The sequence below is a fragment of the Rhodnius prolixus genome, unplaced genomic scaffold (genome assembly GCF_049639745.1).
Source record: "Rhodnius prolixus isolate KJV_2025 unplaced genomic scaffold, Rpr scaffold_9, whole genome shotgun sequence".
NCBI lineage: Eukaryota > Metazoa > Arthropoda > Insecta > Hemiptera > Reduviidae > Rhodnius > Rhodnius prolixus.
This window is the reverse complement of record NW_027411604.1, coordinates 2,808,417-2,832,509: the sequence shown is the minus strand read 5'-3', so window position 1 is coordinate 2,832,509 and position 24,093 is coordinate 2,808,417. Positions and strand designations below refer to the sequence as shown.

General features: G+C 37.3%; 1 protein-coding gene across 2 annotated transcripts in view; it reads left to right on the top strand.

Annotated features, from left to right (window-relative positions):
• Positions 1-24,093, top strand: part of LOC141454074 (uncharacterized) — a 387,314-nt gene that overhangs the window by 72,359 nt on the left and 290,862 nt on the right. The gene's annotated exons all lie outside the window — the stretch shown is intronic.

Genomic DNA, 24,093 nt, shown 5'->3' with positions numbered 1-24,093 from the left:
AATGGAGTGTAAATATTGTTAGTAATTGCATTATAGTCGGCGTAATAATGTAGCAATGTAATTTAGTGAAAAGAAATTCAATCAGCCGATTGCTGACATTATTGCCAAGCTTGTAAATATTAATTTCCCTAACTGTGTGTCCTGTGGCCGGGATTGAGGTAATCCTCAGACTGACTACTCTTAATCTTGCTTATAAAGGAAGTCTATTGGGAATCATCTGAGGAAATGTAGAACCGGACGAAAGTGAGTATATTGCGCTAGAAGAACGTTTGTTGTAAACGGGGCCTTGAAGACGCCGGACATCATAATGTGATAAGCATCCCCTAAAAAGCCTATTTGGATTTACCCAGGAAGTGGAGATAAGATATGCCCTCTCATTGGGCGAAGAGCGGAGTTCAGGTTTAGGGAGAGAGAGAGATTATCCTAATCTGCCGGCTCCACTCACCTCCCTAGGGATTTCCCAGAGAGCCTGGATGATTACCAGTATTAGAGGAATGTAGCCTCTCTATTTTGATCACTTCAATCTCCCTACTTCCAGGTACTACCTTTGGAATATCTCGAAGAAAACCGTTGTCTGGAGGAGAGCAAAGAACATCCGGTGGTTTTCCTGTACCTTTCTATCGGGCGAAACTTCCTCAAATTACCTAACATCAGGCATAGATAGTTTTCACTTTATTTAAAATAAAATTTAAATATAAAATAATAATGTGGTACTATTCTCAAGGAAGTAATTCATAAATATTTTTCAAAATTATAAAATCTGATACTGGGTTTGACTCCCCGTCTAGCCCTTGGATGTATTGCTAAGATGTATTGCGGTCTAGAGGCTAGACCCGCAAAGCTAAGATGTATTGCGGTACTAGGCTATATTCCCCGGTCTATACCTTTAATGGTTAACATGAGAAATTAGCAGTAAAGTATGTTTGCTAGTCGCCACGGTATCCGAGCGGTTAGAGGCAAAGCTAAGATGTATTGCGGTACTAGGCTATATTCCCCTGGTCTATACCTTTAATGGTTAATATGAGAAATTTGCAGTAAAGTATGTTTGCTAGTCGCCACGGTATCCGAGCGGTTAGAGGCTAGACCCGCAAAGCTAAGATGTATTGCGGTACTAGGCTATATTCCCCTGGTCTATACCTTTAATGGTTAACATGAGAAATTAGCAGTAAAGTATGTTTGCTAGTCGCCACGGTATCCGAGCGGTTAGAGGCAAAGCTAAGATGTATTGCGGTACTAGGCTATATTCCCCTGGTCTATACCTTTAATGGTTAATATGAGAAATTTGCAGTAAAGTATGTTTGCTAGTCGCCACGGTATCCGAGCGGTTAGAGGCTAGACCCGCAAAGCTAAGATGTATTGCGGTACTAGGCTATATTCCCCTGGTCTATACCTTTAATGGTTAACATGAGAAATTAGCAGTAAAGTATGTTTGCTAGTCGCCACAGTATCCGAGCGGTTAGGGGCTAGACCCGCAAAGCTAAGATGTATTGCGGTACTAGGCTATATTCCCCTGGTCTATACCTTTAATGGTTAACATGAGAAATTAGCAGTAAAGTATGTTTGCTAGTCGCCACGGTATGCGAGCGGTTAGAGGCTAGACCCGCAAAGCTAAGATGTATTGCGGTACTAGGCTATATTCCCCTGGTCTATACCTTTAATGGTTAATATGAGAAATTTGCAGTAAAGTATGTTTGCTAGTCGCCTCCGTCCGCGACACCTAATTTGGTAGTTGGACGTAAATCCCGCCTGGAAAAATACCCATTACTTTACTTATTTTTTTTTAAATTGAGAATATTTGACCCACATTAATGCTACCAAACATTATCCACTCACTGCAATGAAATGTAACGCTACAGATTTGCCTATTCCAACGAATAAGAAGTTTACACAAAAGCCTAGATACCATTTTCGTGATTGTAAAGAAAAATTAAAATTCCCTCCTCTTAAGAATAGACAAGAGAGAAATCCATTCTTTAGAAAAACAAAATGGCCACCTACTGTCTCAGAAGTACTCTAAATCAAATTCCTCGCAAAACAAAATGTTTTTTAAAATCTCAAGTTGTAGATTTCTAGATTTATACGTTGGTAATCACTTCATGAAATTTTCATAAAATTGTAGGAGTCGTTTTATTTGTCGTAGTAAATCACAAAATATTGAAAAAAATGATTTAGTAAAGTCGTACATTTGGTCAGCCGATTTTGTTTTTAATTTGGAAATGTAGTCTCAAAATAGTCCAATTAACAGTAACTGGCACTTTTTAGAATGATTCTAATCAGTCTTTCCCACAAGAGTGCCCTTAATCGATTTTTTCAAAATCAATAATCTCTACAATTGCAATACTTATTTTTACGTGGAGTTAGGCGAGGGTAAAAACAGAGAGAGTAATGAACATTACTGAAACAATGATTGGTCCCGCAGGATCATATAATTCCAAAACTGTAATTAATGTTCCCAATAGCAGCAGGTTTTTTTTTTTTTATTTACATCTCAAATTACCGGAAGGTAGATCGTAAAAATAAGCTGTTAATATTAACCAATAAAATCTCAGAATTTTCATTTAAAAAAATGCGAATTATTTTTATGCATTTATAATCGGAAGTGGGTCACATTAATCAAACCCACTTTAATGGCGAGAATGGTTTCCTTTACGTGTATTCTTTAAAGGAAAACTAGGGTAATTTTCCTCGTAAAAACCAAAGAGGAGCAACTTAATGGCCAAGTATCTTCTCCTGGGATTAATATCCACTAACCATGCATATACTTTACGGACTTTTTGTTTAGTTCTAACACTAATTGGACCATAATTTTTTTTGGGTTTTATAGAGGTAAGCCTCGCAACTCTAAAATAATTTCCAAGGGAACAGGGGAACATAAACCTTCCGACGTGAGGAACTCTCACTATCTCTTAAGTAATAATTAAGACTAGCAAGTTCCGTTGTTAGGGTGTTGCTCCTGAAAATATAACTTCTTTAAGTCTTTTGTTACACCCTATTGGTGAGGGGGGGAGGGTCTTGTAAGAATGGAATCTTCACCATCGCACAAATTCTGTTCAGTTCGAGGACGATTCCAAAAAGAGAGAAAGGGTGCAACAGACAATGACAATCCCAAGTTTGACAACACTTTAAACCCTAGCCTGAACTAATCATCTTCTCAGAGAATCAGGAGGCTGTACAAGATTAGAAATGATCTGTTTTGAGGTTGTCCAGAGAATTTGTAGCAGCTTAAACAAAGTCATCTGGTTGCCCGCGAAATTCCCTGAATTGGAAGCAATAAGAAGGCAGATATCTCTTAGCGCAGAAAAAGTCTTATGGAGTTTTCTCGAAACGTTTGATTAAAGGTCAAAATAGTCACAGTATTGGGGGAGAAGCAGGCCAAAAAGCTTAAATCTAATTCATCTAAATTTAAGTAGGTTATTGACTATATTGTCGGTATAGCCTTGGATTTCAATTAATGGTTAATATGAGAAATTTGCTGTAAAGTATGTTTGCTAGTCGCCACGGTAGCCGAGCGGTTAGATGCTAGACTAGCAAAGCTAAGATGTATTACGGTACTAGGCTATATTCCCCGGTCTATACCTTTAATGGTTAATATGAGAAATTTACAGTAAAGTATGTTTGCTAGTCGCCACGGTAGCCGAGCGGTTAGATGCTAGACTAGCAAAGCTAACATGTATTACGGTACTAGGCTATATTCCCCAGTCTATACCTTTAATGGTTAATATGAGAAATTTGCAGTAAAGTGTGTTTGCTAGTCGCCACGGTAGCCGAGCGGTTAGATGCTAGACTAGCAAAGCTAACATTTATTGTGGTACTAGTCTATATTCTCTGGTCTCTACCTTTAATGGTTAATATGAGAAATTTACAGTAAAGTATGTTTGCTAGTCGCCACGGTAGCCGAGCGGTTAGATGCTAGACCCGCAAAGCTAACATGTATTGCGGTACTAGTCTACATTCCCCGGTCTATACCTTTAATGGTTAATATGAGAAATTTGCTGTAAAGTATGTTTGCTAGTCGCCACGGTAGCCGAGCGGTTAGAGGCTAGTAGTCTAAGATGTATTGCGGTACTAGGCTATATTCCCCCGTTCTATACCTTTAATGGTTAATATGAGAAATTTACAGTAAAGTATGTTTGCTAGTCGCCACGATTGCCGAGCGGTTAGATGCTAGATCCGCAAAGTTAAGATGTATTGCGGTACTAGGCTATATTCCCCGGTCTATACCTTTAATGGTTAATATGAGAAATTTGCTGTAAAGTGTGTTTACTAGTCGCCTCCGTCCACGGCACCTAATTGGACGTAAAGCCCGCCTAAAGATAGGCATTACTTTAACTCGCAGGCGCACTTGAGGCCTTCCTTTATGTCTTCCCTTATTTTATTTCCTTTAAACTTTTGCCATGAAGAAGTAAAGGGGAAAGAGTTTTATATATGAATAACAGAACATATTAGATATTAAATTTATATTATCAGTTGTTTGCCATCTTGGAGCTAAGCAGGTTTTCTACGTGGGATAAAGGGTCCCAAGAAAGAAGAGGGCTCACATCTACACCGGAAGCTATTATATAGAAACTGATGAGAACGCTAGGAAGTACATAACAGGTTGTTACCTGGCAGCACATCCTGTATGAAGGTGTCTGTCTACTCATACTGTCAGTATATAGCGTTGTTATATGGAGGGGATGCTCCAGTATAATGACTACTTGACTACAGGGGAGCTAGTTGGGTAGCATTGCCGGGGTTTGGGGGGTGGGTGAGGTAGTTGCTGACTGGAGGGACACCTCTATGTTATAGTTGTGCACGAGTACTCTCCAAGCTGTATAACCCTCCATGGATGGACCAAGGGCGGACTCTACTTTCAGTAACCACTGCCTCCGCATCCAGTACCCAGATTGCCAACAAAAGCTTCCTCTCTCTCTTCTCGCTTTACTGCCCCCCTAGTTACTCATTAACTTACACTGTCATTTACAGTATGCAACCTCACTTATAATGATGACCTTCACTCAACAAACCGGCTCTTAAAGGTTGTTTTTTAAAAACCAAATTTCGAACAGCTGTTTCACGCAAAAAATTACTTAAAACATCATTTTTTTTGTTAATTTTTATGTGACTAACTAAAATAATTTACAAAAATAAAGTAGTAAACCTGACACTAAATAGGCGACCTTAACACTAAATCAACCTTCACTAGAAATTAATGACATTTCCCAGCAAGAGAAAGAGGGAAGATATTCATTCCCAGATAGAGAACTTGTAGTCATAACCGGATGTTGTAATGTTGTCCTGGAAGTGCTTTGTTTAAAATGATTTGCAACTTGACTCTAAATATAACCTTCGTACAAGAATCTCTATGGAAAACATATCACAATTTATGGGGTAAACCTGAAGAAGTTCACTTCCGCAGAATATTTTATTTCAAATTACGAATAATTTAAGTTGTAACAGAAAACAAAATAAAAATCAGTAAAATAAACCACAGAATTGTTTAATAAAATACTTTTTTTTAAACATTTTATCCTGTCGTAGCATGCATGTTTATTGTATCCCTGATCATTTTCGGACTTGCATCCATCACCAGAGGTACATTAATCAGTTTGTGGTGGAGATTTCGTCTTCACTTATGTTTCTATCTCACTTTCTATGAAGGAGGCGATTAGCAAAACATACTTCACTGTAAATTTCTCGTATTAACCATTAATGATATAGACCGGGGAATATAGCCTAGTATCGCAATACATCTTAGCTTTGCGGGTCTAGCCTCTAACCGCTCCGGCTATCGTGGCGACTAGCAAACATACTTTACTGCAAATTTCTCATATTAACCATTAAAGGTATAGACCGGGGAATATAGCCTAGTACCGCAATACATCTTAGCTTTGCGGGTCTAGCCTCTAACCGCTCCGGCTATCGTGGCGACTAGCAAACATACTTTACTGCAAATTTCTCATATTAACCATTAAAGGTATAGACCGGGGAATATAGCCTAGTACCGCAATACATCTTAGCTTTGCGGGTCTAGCCTCTAACCGCTCCGGCTATCGTGGCGACTAGCAAACATACTTTACTGCAAATTTCTCATATTAACCATTAAAGATATAGACCAGGGAATATAGCCTAGTACCGCAATACATCTTAGCTTTGCGGGTCTAGCCTCTAACCGCTAACATACTTCACTGTAAATTTCTCGTATTAACCATTAAAGATATAGACCGGGGAATATAGCCTAGTACCGCAATACATCTTAGCTTTGCGGGTCTAGCCTCTAACCGCTCCGGCTATCGTGGCGACTAGCAAACATACTTTACTGCAAATTTCTCGTATTAACCATTAAAGGTATGGACCAGAGAATATAGACGCGACTACTCTGACCAAAACTACCATTTTACTCTGTGGAATTTTTTCTAGTTTTAACCGATTTTTTTCGGATATCAAGGATTTCCAATAAACTTTAGGTTCATCTTTTTTTTTTACTTAAAGAATCAATCAGAGCGTGGTACTTAAAAGTGCAGTTTCATTGCATATAATACACTTCTAATAACTGAATAATGTTTTCATTGATACGAAAATGTTTTATCCTTGATTTCGAGTTGAATGATTATTTTTGTTCACCGGAAGTAAAAGCGTAATGACTTCTTTTGTTTCTTTTTCTTTCTTTTTTAAGTTTCTAAAAGTGTCAAAGAGAGTTTCACGTCAATTTGGGGGATTATAAACTTCTCTAAAGGGGAATATTGATTTCAGCGACGTTCTGGAAGAGTTATGCTGTCACGTATTATTCAACATCATGTTATTGTAGGACATTGTACATTGTGATGAAGTCAACTAAATTTTGCCTATCAATTCCGTGATTGAACTATTAATTAACTAACTTATTTATTTAAATTACGGTAAGAGAAAGTCGTGTTGTTTTGTGAGAGAAAAAAAAAAAAGTAATGACAAGAAATAAAGAACTCTTACAACGACTCATCCAATTACTCCACTGTCATTGGAGCCCTTAATTGGAAACAAGTTCCAGTAATTACAGGAAAATTCCTTTGCTATCAACGAAACAGGAAATTTTCACTGTCTACCAACTGAGAAAACTGGTATATTAATCAGTCAGACAACATTGACAGCTAATTTTCATTGTGTCTTGTTTTTTAACTGCAAAAGTTTTTATAGCATTATCATTAGCATTATCAAAGTTAGTTGACGCTACCTCTCTGGAGTATCGTCTGAAGCTGGAGCCTTATAATCTATTGGGGCTCCCTTGAGATGTTGATTGGGGGAGTTGGATTTTGTTTTTGTTCGTAGAATATAATCTGTAAAGGTATAGTTTGTGGGTGTCGTGTGGGGGCTTAGGGTGTGTGGTTGAGTTAGATGAGTTAGAATAGAGCTGTGAGTTCACTAACTCAAATAGCACTATATGGAGTACGCGGTATAAGTTTAATTGGTCTTTCCATAATTTAATAATAAACCTCTCCTCATTTCACTTTCTCTAAACTTTAAATTTGATATTTAGCTTAGGTGACGTCAGAGGATGCCCGGAAGCACCCACATACCGGAAGTTTTCTCTTTACTGGATGGAGTTTTCCGTTTTTTTTTGTTTTTTTCAAAAGGTTTTCTAACCAACTAACTGGGAAGCAGGTTTCTCGAACCGAAATGACCGCAGCGGGACCCCAATTCCAGCGGTTCCAGCCTCAATCTTCGAATCAAAATTATTACATTGTTTTCCAATTCTAGTGAGACATGTTAATGGGAATGTACGGTTCTACAAACTCCATATTTTTAGAAACAATTAAACATATTGACGTGAATACGTCTTTAAATTTGCTATCATATGTTAGGCAATCCAAAAAACCTAATGATAACAAAATCGAGGGGGTACAGTTTGGCATTATAGTTTCGAATCTATCATCTACATCCAAAATTAAATTAGACCACACTGGATAGCTAAAGGATCAAAGAATTCATTACGATGAGCGAGGACTGTGATGCATCGCGCGCGCGGTGGAGGGGGAAGCGCCGCCATTTTGAGATCATTTTGCTGCGTATTGAGATTTGCAATTAGTATAACTTTTGACTCGGAGAAGCTATGATGTTCGTTTAAGTTTTAATCGAAAGCTGTAGTCACAATCTATCGATTGTATATAAAGAATTAGTGTAAAAAAGTGACAGTGAATATAATAAGGTGTTAGAATAAAAATATATTATCAAAAATATATTATGTCGGCCTATACGCGTCGAAAAGCCAAAACCTAATACGGAAATCGTGGACGGTTGGAAAGGGCTTCTCAAGAACAATCGAATGGTAATAATAAAACACCATATGATCGAGTCAAGCTGTGCCTAGGGACGTAAAAGAATGAATGCGGCCGCGAGCGGATCAACGACGGTGTCAGTACATCTGCAGCTGCAGGCGGTTGAAATTATGCAAGTGGATGATGAAATCGCTTCTACATCGACAATGGACTGTATAGGCATAGATTGTGTTCGATCGTCGATTATGAAGACACATTGTTTCATCCTAAATACATAAATGAAAATATTTTATATAAAAAATATAACCCGTTACGTAAACGTATTCACGTACAACACACGGCCGTGTCCATGACATAGCCACAGATTTTTTTGAAAACCCGAATTAGAAGAAAAACCTGAATATTAAAAGAGGAAATCGGGTGAGTCTTGAGCCAGTATTTTTAGGTCTACGCACGGTAAGAACCATTTTTTAGCATTGAGTCTCATCTACATCTTGGGAAAATTAAACATCGAATATCTACGTGATGACAATACTCCCTTTTAAGTGGGATAAGAGGAAGTAAAAAATATTATGTATGAATAAAAAAAAAAAAAAAAAAACAGGAAAGCTTTAGGAACTAAGTAACTTCTTACCTGGAAGGGGAAGAAGCAACAGGAAGATTGGGAGGGAAACCAACCATGTACCTCTAGAGCGCGCGCTTATTTACGAGTAAAAGACCCGGGAGTTTATTTCCTGGAGAGAATATATGTTAAGTGGAAAGACTCCCCTGGGGAACTTTGTCCCAAAGTATTTATTCTGGACATAAAATAAGAGTAAAAAAAACTATAAAGTTGGTAAATTTACATTAATGCATGTTGTAACAGGAAAAGAAATGAATCTGATGTGAACTACTCGCACGACTTACTTTTTTTATATTTAGTCTTATGGTTTTTAACCCAAAAACATTTTTCTCTAAACTGTGATACCTTACAGGGCCTACCATAGCTACTTCCCGAGAATTGCTCTAATGTTCTAAGATAAAATTAGTAAATTTATGACTATTGTAGTACTTCCTCAAACCAGGATCATTCAAAAAGTCGAAAAAAAAAGAAGCGATTTTTTTAATTCAAATCAAAACTAAGCTTTTTTTACTGAAAACACTACAAATATTTAAATTTTTAGTGAGGACCATTAAAAACAGACGTGTTTAAAAATGAAATCACATTTTTATGGAAATTAATTTTCATTTTTATGAAATATGATGGAAAATTATTTCAAGTCGAGAGATACGCTTAAATTAACAAAAGAAAATTAAAAAACAGAATTCAACTATTTGATTTAATAACTTCCAAATTTCTCATATTAACAATTAAAGGTATAGACCGGGGAATATAGCCTAGTACCGCAATACATCTTAGCTTTGCGGGTCTAGCCTCTAACCGCTCCGGCTATCGTGGCGACTAGCAAACATACTTTACTGCAAATTTCTCATATAAACCATTATAGGGGTAGACAGGGGAATATAGCCTAGACCGCAATACATCTTAGCTTTGCGGGTCTAGCTTCTAACCGCTCGGCTACCGTGGCGCCTAGCAAACATACTTAACTACAAATTTCTCATATTAACCATTAAAGGTATAGACCGGGGAATATAGCCTAGTACCGCAATACATCTTAGCTTTGCGGGTCTAGCCTCTAACCGCTCGGCTACCGTGGAGACTAGCAAACATACTTTACTGTAAATTTCTCATATAAACCATTAAAGGTATAGACCGGGGAATGTAGCCTAGTACCGCAATACATCTTAGCTTTGCGGGTCTAGCCTCTAACCGCCCGGCTACCGTGGCGACTAGCAAACATACTTTACTGTAAATTTCTCATATTAACCATTAAAGGTATAGACCGGGGAATGTAGCCTAGTACCGCAATACATCTTAGCTTTGCGGGTCTAGCCTCTAACCTCTCGACTACCGTGGCGACTAGCAAACATACTTTACTGTAAATTTCTCATATTAACCATTAAAGGTATACACCGGGGAATGTAGCCTAGTACCGCAATACATCTTAGCTTTGCGGGTCTAGCCTCTAACCTCTCGACTACCGTGGCGACTAGCAAACATACTTTACTGTAAATTTCTCATATTAACCATTAAAGGTATACACCGGGGAATGTAGCCTAGTACCGCAATACATCTTAGCTTGGCGGGTCTAGCCTCTAACCGCTCGGCTACCGTGGCGACTAGCAAACATACTTTACTGTAAATTTCTCATATTAACCATTAAAGGTATAGACCGGGGAATATAGACTAGTACCGCAATACATCTTAGCTTTGCGGGTCTAGCTTCTAACCGCTCGGCTACCGTGGCGACTAGCAAACATACTTTACTGCAAATTTCTCATATTAACCATTAAAGGTATACACCGGGGAATGTAGCCTAGTACCGCAATACATCTTAGCTTGGCGGGTCTAGCTTCTAACCGCTCGGCTACCGTGGCGACTAGCAAACATACTTTACTGCAAATTTCTCATATTAACCATTAAAGGTATAGACCGGGGAATGTAGCCTAGTACCGCAATACATCTTAGCTTTGCGGGTCTAGCCTCTAACCTCTCGACTACCGTGGCGACTAGCAAACATACTTTACTGTAAATTTCTCATATTAACCATTAAAGGTATACACCGGGGAATGTAGCCTAGTACCGCAATACATCTTAGCTTTGCGGGTCTAGCCTCTAACCGCCCGGCTACCGTGGCGACTAGCAAACATACTTTACTGTAAATTTCTCATATTAACCATTAAAGGTATAGACCGGGGAATGTAGCCTAGTACCGCAATACATCTTAGCTTGGCGGGTCTAGCCTCTAACCGCTCGGCTACCGTGGCGACTAGCAAACATACTTTACTGTAAATTTCTCATATTAACCATTAAAGGTATAGACCGGGGAATATAGACTAGTACCGCAATACATCTTAGCTTTGCGGGTCTAGCTTCTAACCGCTCGGCTACCGTGGCGACTAGCAAACATACTTTACTGCAAATTTCTCATATTAACCATTAAAGGTATACACCGGGGAATGTAGCCTAGTACCGCAATACATCTTAGCTTGGCGGGTCTAGCCTCTAACCGCTCGGCTACCGTGGCGACTAGCAAACATACTTTACTGTAAATTTCTCATATTAACCATTAAAGGTATAGACCGGGTAATATAGACTAGTACCGCAATACATCTTAGCTTTGCGGGTCTAGCTTCTAACCGCTCGGCTACCGTGGCGACTAGCAAACATACTTTACTGCAAATTTCTCATATTAACCATTAAAGGTATAGACCGGGGAATATAGCCTAGTACCGCAATACATCTTAGCTTTGCGGGTCTAGCTTCTAACCGCTCGGCTACCGTGGCGACTAGCAAACATACTTTACTGCAAATTTCTCATATTAACCATTAAAGGTATAGACCGGGGAATATAGCCTAGTACCGCAATACATCTTCGCCTCTAACCGCTCGGCTACCGTGGCGACTAGAAAACATACTTTACTATAAATTTCTCATATTAACCATTAAAGGTATAGACCGGGGAATATAGACTAGTACCGCAATACATCTTAGCTTTGCGGGTCTAGCCTCTAACCGCTCGGCTACCGTGGCGACTAGAAAACATACTTTACTGCAAATTTCTCATGTTAACCATTAAAGGTATAGACCGGGGAATATAGACTAGTACCGCAATACATCTTAGCTTTGCGGGTCTAGCCTCTAGCCGCTCGGCTATCGTGGAGCCTCACAGAAAGTATTATTTTTTGCGCTTTATTGATCACAAAAAAAAAAAAAAATTGGAATATTTTAACCGACTCTTCTGTTACAGAATACTAAAGAAAAATCTTCGGCTTTCCAAAAAGATATCTCTTAGGAGAGAAAATCCTAGAAATAACCTTACTCTTAACGTTTTTAGCCTTGTAAGGAATTGGAAAAATGTCTTGGTGCTAAAAATGTATAACTAGCATAAGAATGAAAACAGAAATATGCACGTTTTATGGAGAAATCGCTTTGTATAAGTAGTTTTACCTGAACTGAATGTTAAATAAAATCGTATAGACAAGTATAGACATGTTCGTCCTCTTTTTTTTTGAAGATGCACGACAAAAAAATAAGTTTTTATTTTAAGATACAAGCTCTTGGAAGTAAGAATGGGGCTTCTGATTTTTTAACGGGTAAAAACGTTTTTTGGTTTTGATTAAAAAAAAAGATTATTTTTAAGAATGCGTGATGTCAGAGCTTACTTCGCTTTCTAGCTGAACAAGAAACATTAACCGGAAGTCGATCGTGAAATTTTCTTGATTTTCTTGAATAAGAGAATTTTCTTGAATAAAAAAAGGATTTTAAGTGAATAATTGTCATATGAGTGATATGACATAATTAAAATCAAAAATTACTTCTTTTAGAGCCAGAAAATAAAAATTAATGTAATAAAATTAATAATAAATAAAGGAGCTCCTCAGCCTTAAGAGAGATTCCTTTTTATTACATATCTTGGTAGTAATGTCAACGTATTAAATGTAGGAGAAAAGATAGATAGGAGAGAAGAGAAAATTGAGAAAGTGAGAGAAAATATTTGGAGATTGTGTGCGGCAAGGGAAGCTTATAAGGAAGTCTATGGTGGTATTCCGCTCTCCTGAACGCTAACCACCACCACCACCACCATACGTACAAGAAGCATTCCGTCCGTTTGTATGGATGCAGAGAGGAGGAAATACACATAAGTCTATCAGAATTGTGCAGCCTCAGTATTACCCAAGGTCCTGTGTGGAGGGGGAAGGGGGAAGATGTTAGCCTAAGGCAAGCTTGTTACCTACCTGGCTATATCCCTAGGGAGGACCAACATATCCTGTACTTGTGGCAGCGGCGCAGCCGGTCACATGCTCCTATCCTACCATCCCTACGTTCTCAGCAAGGAAGAGTCGGCTTTTCATATACACATACAATCCCTCTAATATCTCTGGAGAACACTCCACAGAAAAAAAAATAAATCCTAAACCATCTTCTTCTTGTGGACCAGACTCTTTCTACACCCCCCTGTGGCTTCCATCTTAAGACTAGTCTTTTCCTTTTTTTTATTTTTAGTTTTTATTATTTTTTTTTTTTTTGGTAGGTCACCCTTTACACAGACAGATACACATTTATGTATTTATACAACTTAGAACGCAAACACATAGATTGCTTTTTCTAATAAAATTACCTACACACATGATATATTTCAACTGATTTCTGAATATTGCCGGAAGTTAGTTCAGTTTTAGTAAGAGGAGTTATTTTAATCGTGATTTACCACCGGAAATATCCAATTTGAGATCCTCCTGAGTCCGAAAAAAATGTTGTTTTTTTTTTACAAATTGCTCTTTGTAAGTTGGAGATCCCCAGTTCGATTCTCACGTTTAAAGTCATTCATAATACTTAATACATCGTAATACTTTTTTTTTTTTTTAATAAAATGTAGTCACACACGGGATTCGAACTGAGGATATTCCACTTACAAAGCCACGCTCTTGACCACTAGACCATCACCCTGGCAACATATTCTCACCATAATCATAGGTCAAGAAGCCTTGCATACGGAGTACATTAAAATGATGTGATAGTTGCTCAGAATCGTGGACGTTGAGGCATGCCGACGAATCAAAATTGAACCGCTAGGAAAGAAAGGTATTGAGGGCGGTCTATGGACCAGTGTGGCCAAGATGGAGTCTGGAGGTGCCGGAAAAAACGCGGAGTTACTAAGAGAGTTGTACGAGGAAGAGGATTTAGTGTCCGTCGTCAAGCTGGGAAGGTTGCGTTGGATGGGACATTTGCAGAGGATGGACAGTGAAGAGCGCTAGAGGGTCACCCTGGAGGCAGTAGACCGAGAGGGAGACCTAGGCTGCGTTAGATGTGCGATGTGGAAGAGGATCTCCGGGAACTAAATGTAAGACAGTGGAGAAGGAAGGCTTTGGATGAGGGGCTTGGGGTCAGGCCAAGGTCCTACACGGGCCGTAGTGCCACAGTTGAGTTGAGTTGAGTTGATAGTTGCTTTTAATTGATGATTAAACAAATTTATTCTGATTCACCCACAACCATTACATTTCATTTTTTAAAATCTTCAATTATTATTAATTTTTGTTCTTTGCGTCACAAATAACATTTTTTGCAGCCAGAGGCCTCCCCCAAAACAAACGTGTATTTCTGGTGGAAAATTAATATTGAAAACCGATCACGAATAAGATAAAATTGTAACTTTGATCTTAAATATCTCGACTAATATTAGGGATATCGAAACGGGGTCAACGTCATTTTTCACAGTTTTTTTATGTAGTTTTCATAATCATTGTCAAAAACCAGTGGTCCTTATGGATAAGATACAGCATCGAGGGTGGAAAATTGGAAAACTATACCCCCAAATAAAACATATAGTTTATTCAATGGGGTTTTACCGGATTTCCGCTTTTCCTGAAAAGTTATTAGCGATTGGTGCGTTTTAAATGGTTCACCCTGTATAAAGCACATAAGATTTTCCTTTCTTTTTTCTTTTACCCACTCTGTAAACATATTTATCCTAAGGTTACAAAAAAATGATATAAATATACAAAAAAAGAAATCAAAGGAATAGAAAAATATGTTTCAACTAAATGGATTCCACCTGCACGTATTTTTCCATCTGATATTTCTGTTTAAATGAAAATAAATATTATATCATGCTTGTTTTTTCCAACATTGGTGGAGCTTACTGGGAAAACGAATTAGAGGGAAATCTGATCGTCGTAGTTAAAAGGAAAATGTTTTTATTAATTTTTTTTCGGTTACTTTTTTTGTTTTTAACGACATGAAAATTACTTTTAATTATTATAGAAGGTGAAAAGTTCGTTAAAGTTTTTCCACAATGACCAAAGTTTAATTAATACTCTCTTTACCCGCATCATGTGACACTCCAAGAGTCATTTAGTTAATTAGTTTAACAAATAAAATGTATACTTCTAAACTAACTTTTCGTTTGGATATTGTTAAAAAAATATCCATTCTCCGTAGGATGGTTTTTTTGTGTTCATTTTTTTAAGGAACGGAAATATACCCACCATAAATGGACATATTTAGTAGGGGAGGAAGTTTAGAACCGAGGACAACATTTCTATACCATACTGTATTTATGACGAGTTGAACATGTACATCTGTGACGCCATTTTGAATTCTACATTCATACAATTTCGTTTACATATATCATTCAGTGGGGAAAAATGCACTCCACATTTGACGCCCAGAAAAAAATGGAGCAAAATGTATGAATTATTTGGAGGCAAGATTTTTTTTTTTGTCTCCATAAATTTGGAGACTTCTAATAGGCTGTGCTTCTAATTCAGAGGTCGCCAAAGTGGTCTATATAGACCCCCCCCAGGGGTCTATTTAACAAAATTAGGAGGTCGATTGGGGTCAGTCTTATTTATAATTACTTATTATTTAATAAATATTAAGGTATTTAAATTTTTAAGATTAAGATATTTTACCGTCAAAACAAATTACTGTTACGACTAATTGGCAGACAATCCAAACTACCACTGGAACATAAACGACTAATATACAACTTAAACCAAGTGTACTTAAACCGATCTGGACTTACGGACTTGAGCTGTGGGGTTCAGCCAAACTTCTCAATTCACAAAGAATACAGTCCTTCCAATCAAAAATACTCCGACAGATTATGAATTCTCCATTTTATGTCTCTAACTCCACCCTCCATAACGATCTCAAAATCTCATACGTAACTGATGAATCTAAATCTAAGTATAGAAAATTCTTTGACTCTCTTTCATTCTGTACAAAGCCACTTGTTTAAAATCTCGCCTCCACAAAGACGATTCCAGATCGTCCTCCACGACGATTGAAACGCTGTTGGCCTCGTGACAATCTCCAGTAATGTAAGAAACTCCAGCGAGAGTGTTGCCGGTGGGCAGCTTCTCTCCTCAAGTTGATCCAGTCATGAAGACTTCTTTTATCGTATTCACTTATTACGAATTTTATTCTTTGTAGATTGTGAATAGCAAATAAATTAAAAAAAAAAAAAAAAAAAAAAGAAGATATTTTTCATAAAACTATTGTTACACAATGTAAAATTACTTAAATAATTTTTTTTAAAAATTAATTTTGTAATTTACAATCTGTATACATTGTATACAATCAGTAAATATGGAGAGAGTGATGAACTGGTGCGGGAGGAGAGCAGGAGGAGAGAAACTACCCAGCGGTAGCACTCTCTATAGGAGAAGAATGAAGTTTAGGCATTCAGACTGCGAGGAAGTCGCGGGGCCACTGACGATTCAGTCGGCGAGGACTATTAGGGATGTCAGAGGAGGCGAGAGACATTACAAGAGGATTAGAGCTAGTCGAGAGAGCAGTATGGAACTTTTGGTATTTAGTCTTGACGAGTTGGTCTGCGAAGGGAATGTTGAGGTCGTTGTGAAGAGTAAGAGGTTAGTCACCGTAGAAAGGAGCTATCAACTATCTGTAGAGAGTAATTTTGACTGAAATGTTCTGTACTGTCCGTATGTTCTGTAGGTTTGGCTGGACCCCAGACAGCTCTAGTCCCGTAAGTCCACCATAGGTTTGAGGATGATACTTTGGTATTTAGCGTTAGAGTTCTGCGGGTAATTTGGAGCGACGTCCAAGTAGTCCTATAAAAGCAGTTTCGCACGTTTTGTCTTTTAAAACTAGTGTGTGGGGTTCCACGTGAGTCGTTTGTCTACAAAGAGCTCAAGGTAGCGCACCCAGATCTGTACTGTTGAAGAAGACAGTTGGGCAGGAGCCCCGCCGGAGAGTAAACGTGGCATTTCTGTGGGATCCATTTTAATCCGCCACTTCTTGGCCCAGGATTCTATTTTATGTAAGCGTGTCTGTAACTTGTATGAAGCTGATAAAGGATGTGTACTTAATAAATGTTTAAAATCATAAAATAAATATAAAAAATACCGTACCTAATTTCTAATGAATACGAGTTTTATTTTTAATTAACTAAAAATTACTTTTATGGAGGGGTCGATGGAGATTTCGAAAAATTATATAGGGGGGTCCATGATAAAAAAAAAGTTTGGTGACCCCGCTGTTCTAATTGGTGGGGAAAAAAATTACTGTAATTATGATCAATTACAACTTTCCTAAGATCTTTCCTTTTCCAAATTTAACCTTATTAATAAATCTCTTCCGGTTTAATCTCAAGAAATTTAATTGAGAGAAATTTATAAAAGAAAAAAGAAAATTAACTAGAAGAAAAATCCATTAACATACCCTTAACAAAATTTTGACTCATTAATCTTTGATGTACCGGAAGAATTGGGAAACGATGTTGGACAGTGTTTCCGGTTAGCGTGTAAATTCAAGTGAAAGATTGACTAATTGTTCGCATGACTGGATAGCAAGGAATTCTTTGGTTAAACATGTTTCAAAGAGGAGTAGGGGGAAGAACAGCTACTCATTGAACGGTGAGAGCTTCTAGGAAGGTTTCTTGCTCTAAATAATGTTTTTTAAAAAAAAAGTAGGGGGAGAGAAATCGAAGAGAGAAAGAGAAAGAAGGGAGAGGGAGGAGCTGAAAATTCCTTGGTCAGTTAGAAGAGTTTCCACTGGGGAAAACTGTGGGGCGTAGTTAAGTCCCAAACTCTCCAAAAAAGAAGAAGAAGGAAAAGGATTATTTTCCACTTAGACGAAGCCTAAGTAGTTTACCTCTGGGGAAGTTTAGATTTGTGCCAGGTAAAGAGATGGGGATGGCTAGTCTCTGAGATTCTCCTCATACCCTGGAGGAATGGTTCATCGAATCATGTCATCCTTGGTCATTCAGCTGGAATGGAATGGACAACCGCAACCATATTCCCCGTGTTATTTTTTTTCCCTTTACAAAATAACATTTGAATTTATCCCTATTTCTAATTAGATTTCATTAGGAGCGATTTATTTTTATTTTTTTAATCAAAAATACGTAAATATTTTTTAGGGCTCTATTTACTTACTTAAGTTTTATTTATTTATTTGCAACTGTACAAAATATACATCTAGCAAATGTGAATTTACAGATAAACATTTGATTGGGTCACAGAGCTGGCTCAGTGCCACAACCAGGATGACGGGATTAGAGAAACCAGCCAGCGCTGGAACTCTCTAGGAACTTATTGGGGTTTAAGAAGCAATGAGGTCACGTGGCCAATTCCGATTTAAGCGAAGTGGAGGATTGTCAGGATCGGGACGATGTGGATAGTGATTTAGCCAGAGGATTTGGGTGATCACAGAGAGTTTGCTGTGGAAATTTCAGGAATAAGGGGGTGTGGATTAATTTATTTACATATAGGAATATTGAGACGGCTGTCTAGGTAGAGCCCCACAATTCTGCTCCATATGTCCATATTGGTCCGTAATAGTGTTTTGTAAAGTGTACGAGTATGTTTGTTTTCTACGTTCATGGAGGATTTCGGTCCAAGGAGTCTCCTGAGTAGTCCGTAACGTCTGTTCAGTTCTTGTCTTTTAAGTCTTGTGTGAGGGTTCCAGGTTAGACGGCTGTCTAGGTAGAGCCCCACAATTCTGCTCCATATGTCCCATATTGGTTCGTAATAGTGTTTTGTAAAGTGTAAGTTTGTTTTGGTACGTTCATGGAGGATTTCGGTCCAAGGAGCCTCCTTAGTAGTCCGTGTTAAGTAAGTAAGAGAATGTATTGTTTACGTGCAGATTTTCGATTTCATTTCGGTTTCCTAAAATTTGGCATTATCGTAGTAATTTCGTCATCAGAAATGAAGAACATCCGGTTACGAGTTTCTGAACGCTCTTCCCGATAAAATACAGAAAATTAAATGGCTAACTTCCGGTGATTTTTCATTTTTTTGTTAAAATTATTTTGTTCAAATATCTCGAAAGAAACATACGTACAGCACAGTATACAGAAAATAAGTTATTATTTAGAATCGTAGCAATTTCAGCATCGATTCCCTCCCCACCTATCCAGTGCAACCCGGAAGTAATAATTCTTCTCTCAAGAGCAATAAAAACTGCAGGTGTACTTCCTACATCGATAGAAATTCACCTGGCTAATGGCCGACACAGGTTACTGGTACTGACAGAGAGCGTAGTTCTTAGCTCCAACATCGAACATAATGGCCTATATTATTAATCGATATTTTACTGATATTTCGATTTTTTTATTTATTTATTTTCATGTGTCACATAGATATTTCAGCTCCTTTTTTTATGAAAAATGTATTCTTATTTGATATTTTATTTTTAAACTTTTTTTTTTGGAGTATGGAGTAAAGATTTATAATGTTGAAGGTTCTAAAGCATACATGCATGTTCTGACAAGTTTTATAATCTTCACACATCATCAGAGGTTATATTTATCAAATTGGTTATAGAGAAATTGAATTGGTTATTGAGAAAAAAATAGATGCCAATTTCAGTCATGGTAAACTTTATTATGCCGAGCTTTCGACCTAGGCACTAGGTCCATCTTCAGGGCTGAGGAATATATTTACAGTGTGTTACCAATTAATTATATTACGATGAATATGTATAATGTAACGAAAATTAACAAAAATATTTACCTAATTGACAATATAATATTTTATATCATTAAAGGGTTGGTGTGTCTTCTGTCTTGTCTGTTCATGAACTGAATGTGATCGGTCTGTGTGTGATATGTGTTTGGTTGTGAGGAAGTCAGAGTATTATAATATTTCTTTAACCGCAGCGAGTGTTAATAGACGTTGTTAAGCGTTGATGCTGTTGTTGTGTGTTAAGCAAAGAATGATAGAAGTTTACAGTGCATCATAAAATACCCCGTTTAAAGAAAATCAACTTAAGTTTGAGTGAGGCTAGCAACTCAATACTCATTCATTCTCGAAAAACATATGAAACAAGTACTTACGATGCAACTGCACCACTAGCGGAAATGGTTTGAATGCACTTACCTGCAAAACAAAACAAAAACATAATTATCAATTTAAAGTAAAGGAATACCAATTATTGCTTGTCTGTTAATGGAGCCCATGACGGAAGACACGCCAACCCTGTAATGTAAAATATTACTTTGTAAATTAGCCCTGAAGATGACCTAGCCCCTAGGGTCGAAAGCTCGGCAGAATAAATATATCATGACTGAAACTGGCATTTATTTCTTCATCCTATTGAAACTATGAATCAGTCACCAAAAATAATGAACAGTAATTATCAATTAATACAAAATATCGAAGAGGCACACTACATTTTGTTCACCTTTCTAAACGGTCGTTATTTATCACACGTGAGTAAAGTAATGCTTTTCTCTCTTGCAACTTAATTGCAAGTAATCACCAGTGAGAGAATTAACGAGAGTTTAAAAAAAAAAAAAATACTTTTTTACGTTTGTTGAATAATATGCAATTATTGCTGCAACAGCAATAAATGCGTCCCACTATTTAATGGGTAGTTCGTTAAGTTTATTAAATATTCAACTAGTTTTTATAGTTAGGTTTCGAGCTTAATTCTATGAATGATTGTGTGTGTTATTTGTATCCATTTTAATTCATTATCACCAGGGATTCGAATACATATATATATATATATATATATATATATATATATATTAATTTATTTTGTAATTTACAATCTGTATAAATATATACAATAAGTAAATGGGATGTAAATAAGATGAACTGGTGCGGGAAGAGCAGGAGGAGAGAAGCTACCCAGCGGTAGCACTCTCTATAGGAGAGAGGAGAATGTGAGGAGGAGAGAGGAGAGATAGGAGAATAATGATTATGATTTTCAGACTACAAGGAAGTCGCGGGGCCACTGGCGATTCAGTCGGTGAGGAGTATTAGGGATGTCAGAGGAGGTGTGAGACTGTACAAGAGGATTTGAGCAAGTACAGAGAGCAGTATGGAGGATTGGAATATAAGTTTTTTTTTTTTTTGTAAAAGAACCGAAAGAAACACTTTAGGAAATCCTTTTTTGAATTATTAAGGGAGAAATGGGAAGTTAGGATCCCATTTAAAGCTCCAATGTTTTATTTGTATTCCTGGCCAATTTCAGAGTTTTATGCATCATCATCAGAGGTAGAATAATCAGTTTTTTAACGTCACAATCTTTACATCAAACTGATTAATCTACCTGTGATGGCGGTAGAATTGTCCGTAATTGGTCAGGAATACTGTAGACAGGTGCCATCATTTTTTTTTTCTTTTTTCTCGTTTTTAAGACATTTTGATTGGTTCTTAGAGAAAACTAAACGCAATGTACAATTCAGGGTACTTATATTAGGAAGAACCCAAAATTCTTGAGTATGAAACATCGTCTTCGACCAGAACAAACCGGAAGTAGCATTCTAGAAAAAGGTACCATCATAGATCTGTAACATTTATTCTGATGAAGTTTTCCCCACATAATTCCGTTTTACAGCAGTTCTAGGGGGGGGGGGTCAATGGAATTTGTCGATTTAAGTTTGATGCATTATTTTTACGAACTGTAAAAAAGTGCGCGAGAATTTTTTTGTATGCATCAAAAAAAAAGTCCGTGTTTTAAGAAGCTGTAAGAGATTGTAGAGAGAGAGATAAAGAAAGTCGTATAAGAGGCCCCCCCCACAAAGAGATTTCTTTATTTTTTTTTTTAAGGAAAACCCCGGATTTTCGGAACATTTCATCAAACCTATTCTTCTACCACCGGAAATCTCTACATCATCCTCTATTTCCTATCTATTACCACATTTTATATACAATATCTGGACGTAAAAGATTTGGCCATAGTTTTCGCGTGGGTGTGTGTCTGTGTGTGTAAAAACATAAACTTACATGTACTTACACACACATCTACACAAAATGTGGGAGTTACGTGGTGTTCCCCGGTAGTTATTTGCCGCTCTAAACCCTTAGGACTCCCTCCCAGAGTAAATGGACCAACACTATCCTACAGCTATCATGATAGCTAGGTATGTACGTCTGTTTGTGCAAGCTGGAACACAATACACAAACCTTTGCTCCAAAAACTTCCTCCCTTTTTACTCTCCCGGTATATCCAAACCGAATATAACCTGGAACGCTGCTGTGTCCAGGACCTAGAGATCCTGAGTATTGTAGTTACTCATCCGTTACTCATTCACTCTCTCACTCACACTCTGAAGACGATCACTAACTCATTTTACACCTTTCATTTACCCTTCTTTCTGTGGGGCTTTGAATTCTTTCCTTTTTCTTTCTGTCTCACTTACTCAAACTAGATATAGATCTCTCTCTCTCTCTTTCCCATCCTATTCTACACTGGGTACATCCATTAAACCATTCCCTAGTATCCTGAGGTCCACACATAGAAGAAGGTTACCATTTTCCCCTGTAGAAAAACTATTCCAAACTCACTCTTCTTATTTGGATCTTTCTTTTCCCCAACTCTTTATCCACTTACATCCATTTTGTGAGCCTTTACGTTTTGCTGATCTTTCAGTATGTCTTAAGATAACTACTTTTACAAGAGAATTAGTTGATGTAAAGTAAAGCAAGATTCTTATTGAAGAAATTCTTCTTGTTTTTTCCCCCCTCTACTCATATTTATTGTAAGATGAAGTAAAAGCGATCGCCTCTGATTTACAGATATGGAATTTTTACTGCAAATATCCCTTTTAAGGAACTTGATATGTTCAGTCCATCTCATTGACTCTAAACTATTTTTTAGAGGAAGTTAATTTTAGAAGATTCATTGGCAGTTTATTTCATTACATTCATATTTTATGATGAAAAAACAGCTGTATATTGAAACTGACCGTCTTTTCAGTAAAAATTCTGTGTTTTGAAAATAATTAGCCGGGTGAATGTTCACTCTAGGTTATACGCTTAAAGAAAGTCCATAGAACATTTAAGTTACCTTCAAATAATGGAAATTCAACTAGAAAACCAGTATTGCATGTTTAAACCGCATGAAGTTAATTTTTAGCCTAGAGTTCTCCAACTTAATCAGATAGTAATGCAGTTCTCCGCTAGTAGACAAAGATCTAAGGGCCTAGTTAGTTAGCGTTGAACCCTAAACTGTAGCCCTTATAACTTTGACTTCAAACATTTCCAACTTTTATTTAGCGAAGAAAAATTATAATCCCTTTGACAAATAATTTAAAAAAAAAAATTAACGTGTGGCTGTGTCATGGAGACGGCCGTGTGTTGTACGTAAATACGTTTACGTAACGGGTTATATTTTTTATGTAAAATATTTTTATTTATGTATTTAGGATGAAATCAAGGAAACAAATCGACGATCGAACACAATCTATGCCTATACAGTCCGTTGTCGATGTAGAAGCGATTTCATCATCCACTTGCATAAAATTTCAACCGCCCCAGCTGCAGATGTACTGTACACCGTCATTGATCCGCTCGCGGCCGTATTCATTCCCGGCACAGCTTGACTCGATCATATGGTGTTTTATTATTACCATTCGATTGTTCTTGAGAAGCCCTTTCCAACCGTATGCCGATCTCTTGGTATTTGGTTTTGGCTTTTCGACGCATATAGGCCGACCATTATAAATTTTTCATAATATATTTTTATTCTAACACAGATTTTTTTTGGATTGCCTATCATATGATAGCAAATTTAAAGACGTATTCAGGTCAAAAAATTAATTGGAAAAACTGATTTTTCTTTTAAACAGAAGAGGAAAAACTGGCGATGACCATGGAGGGACAGACAAATCAGAAGAGGGGCACTCGCATGATTTATTCTTAGAATTTATCAATGTTTTTAAAAATTGGGGGCTTAGGCCCCCACACAGTTCTGGGTTAATATCGTTGATTTAATCTGTAAATATCACGTTTTATTTGTATTCCTGGACAATTTCTTGGACTTTTAGAGGGTAGATTAATC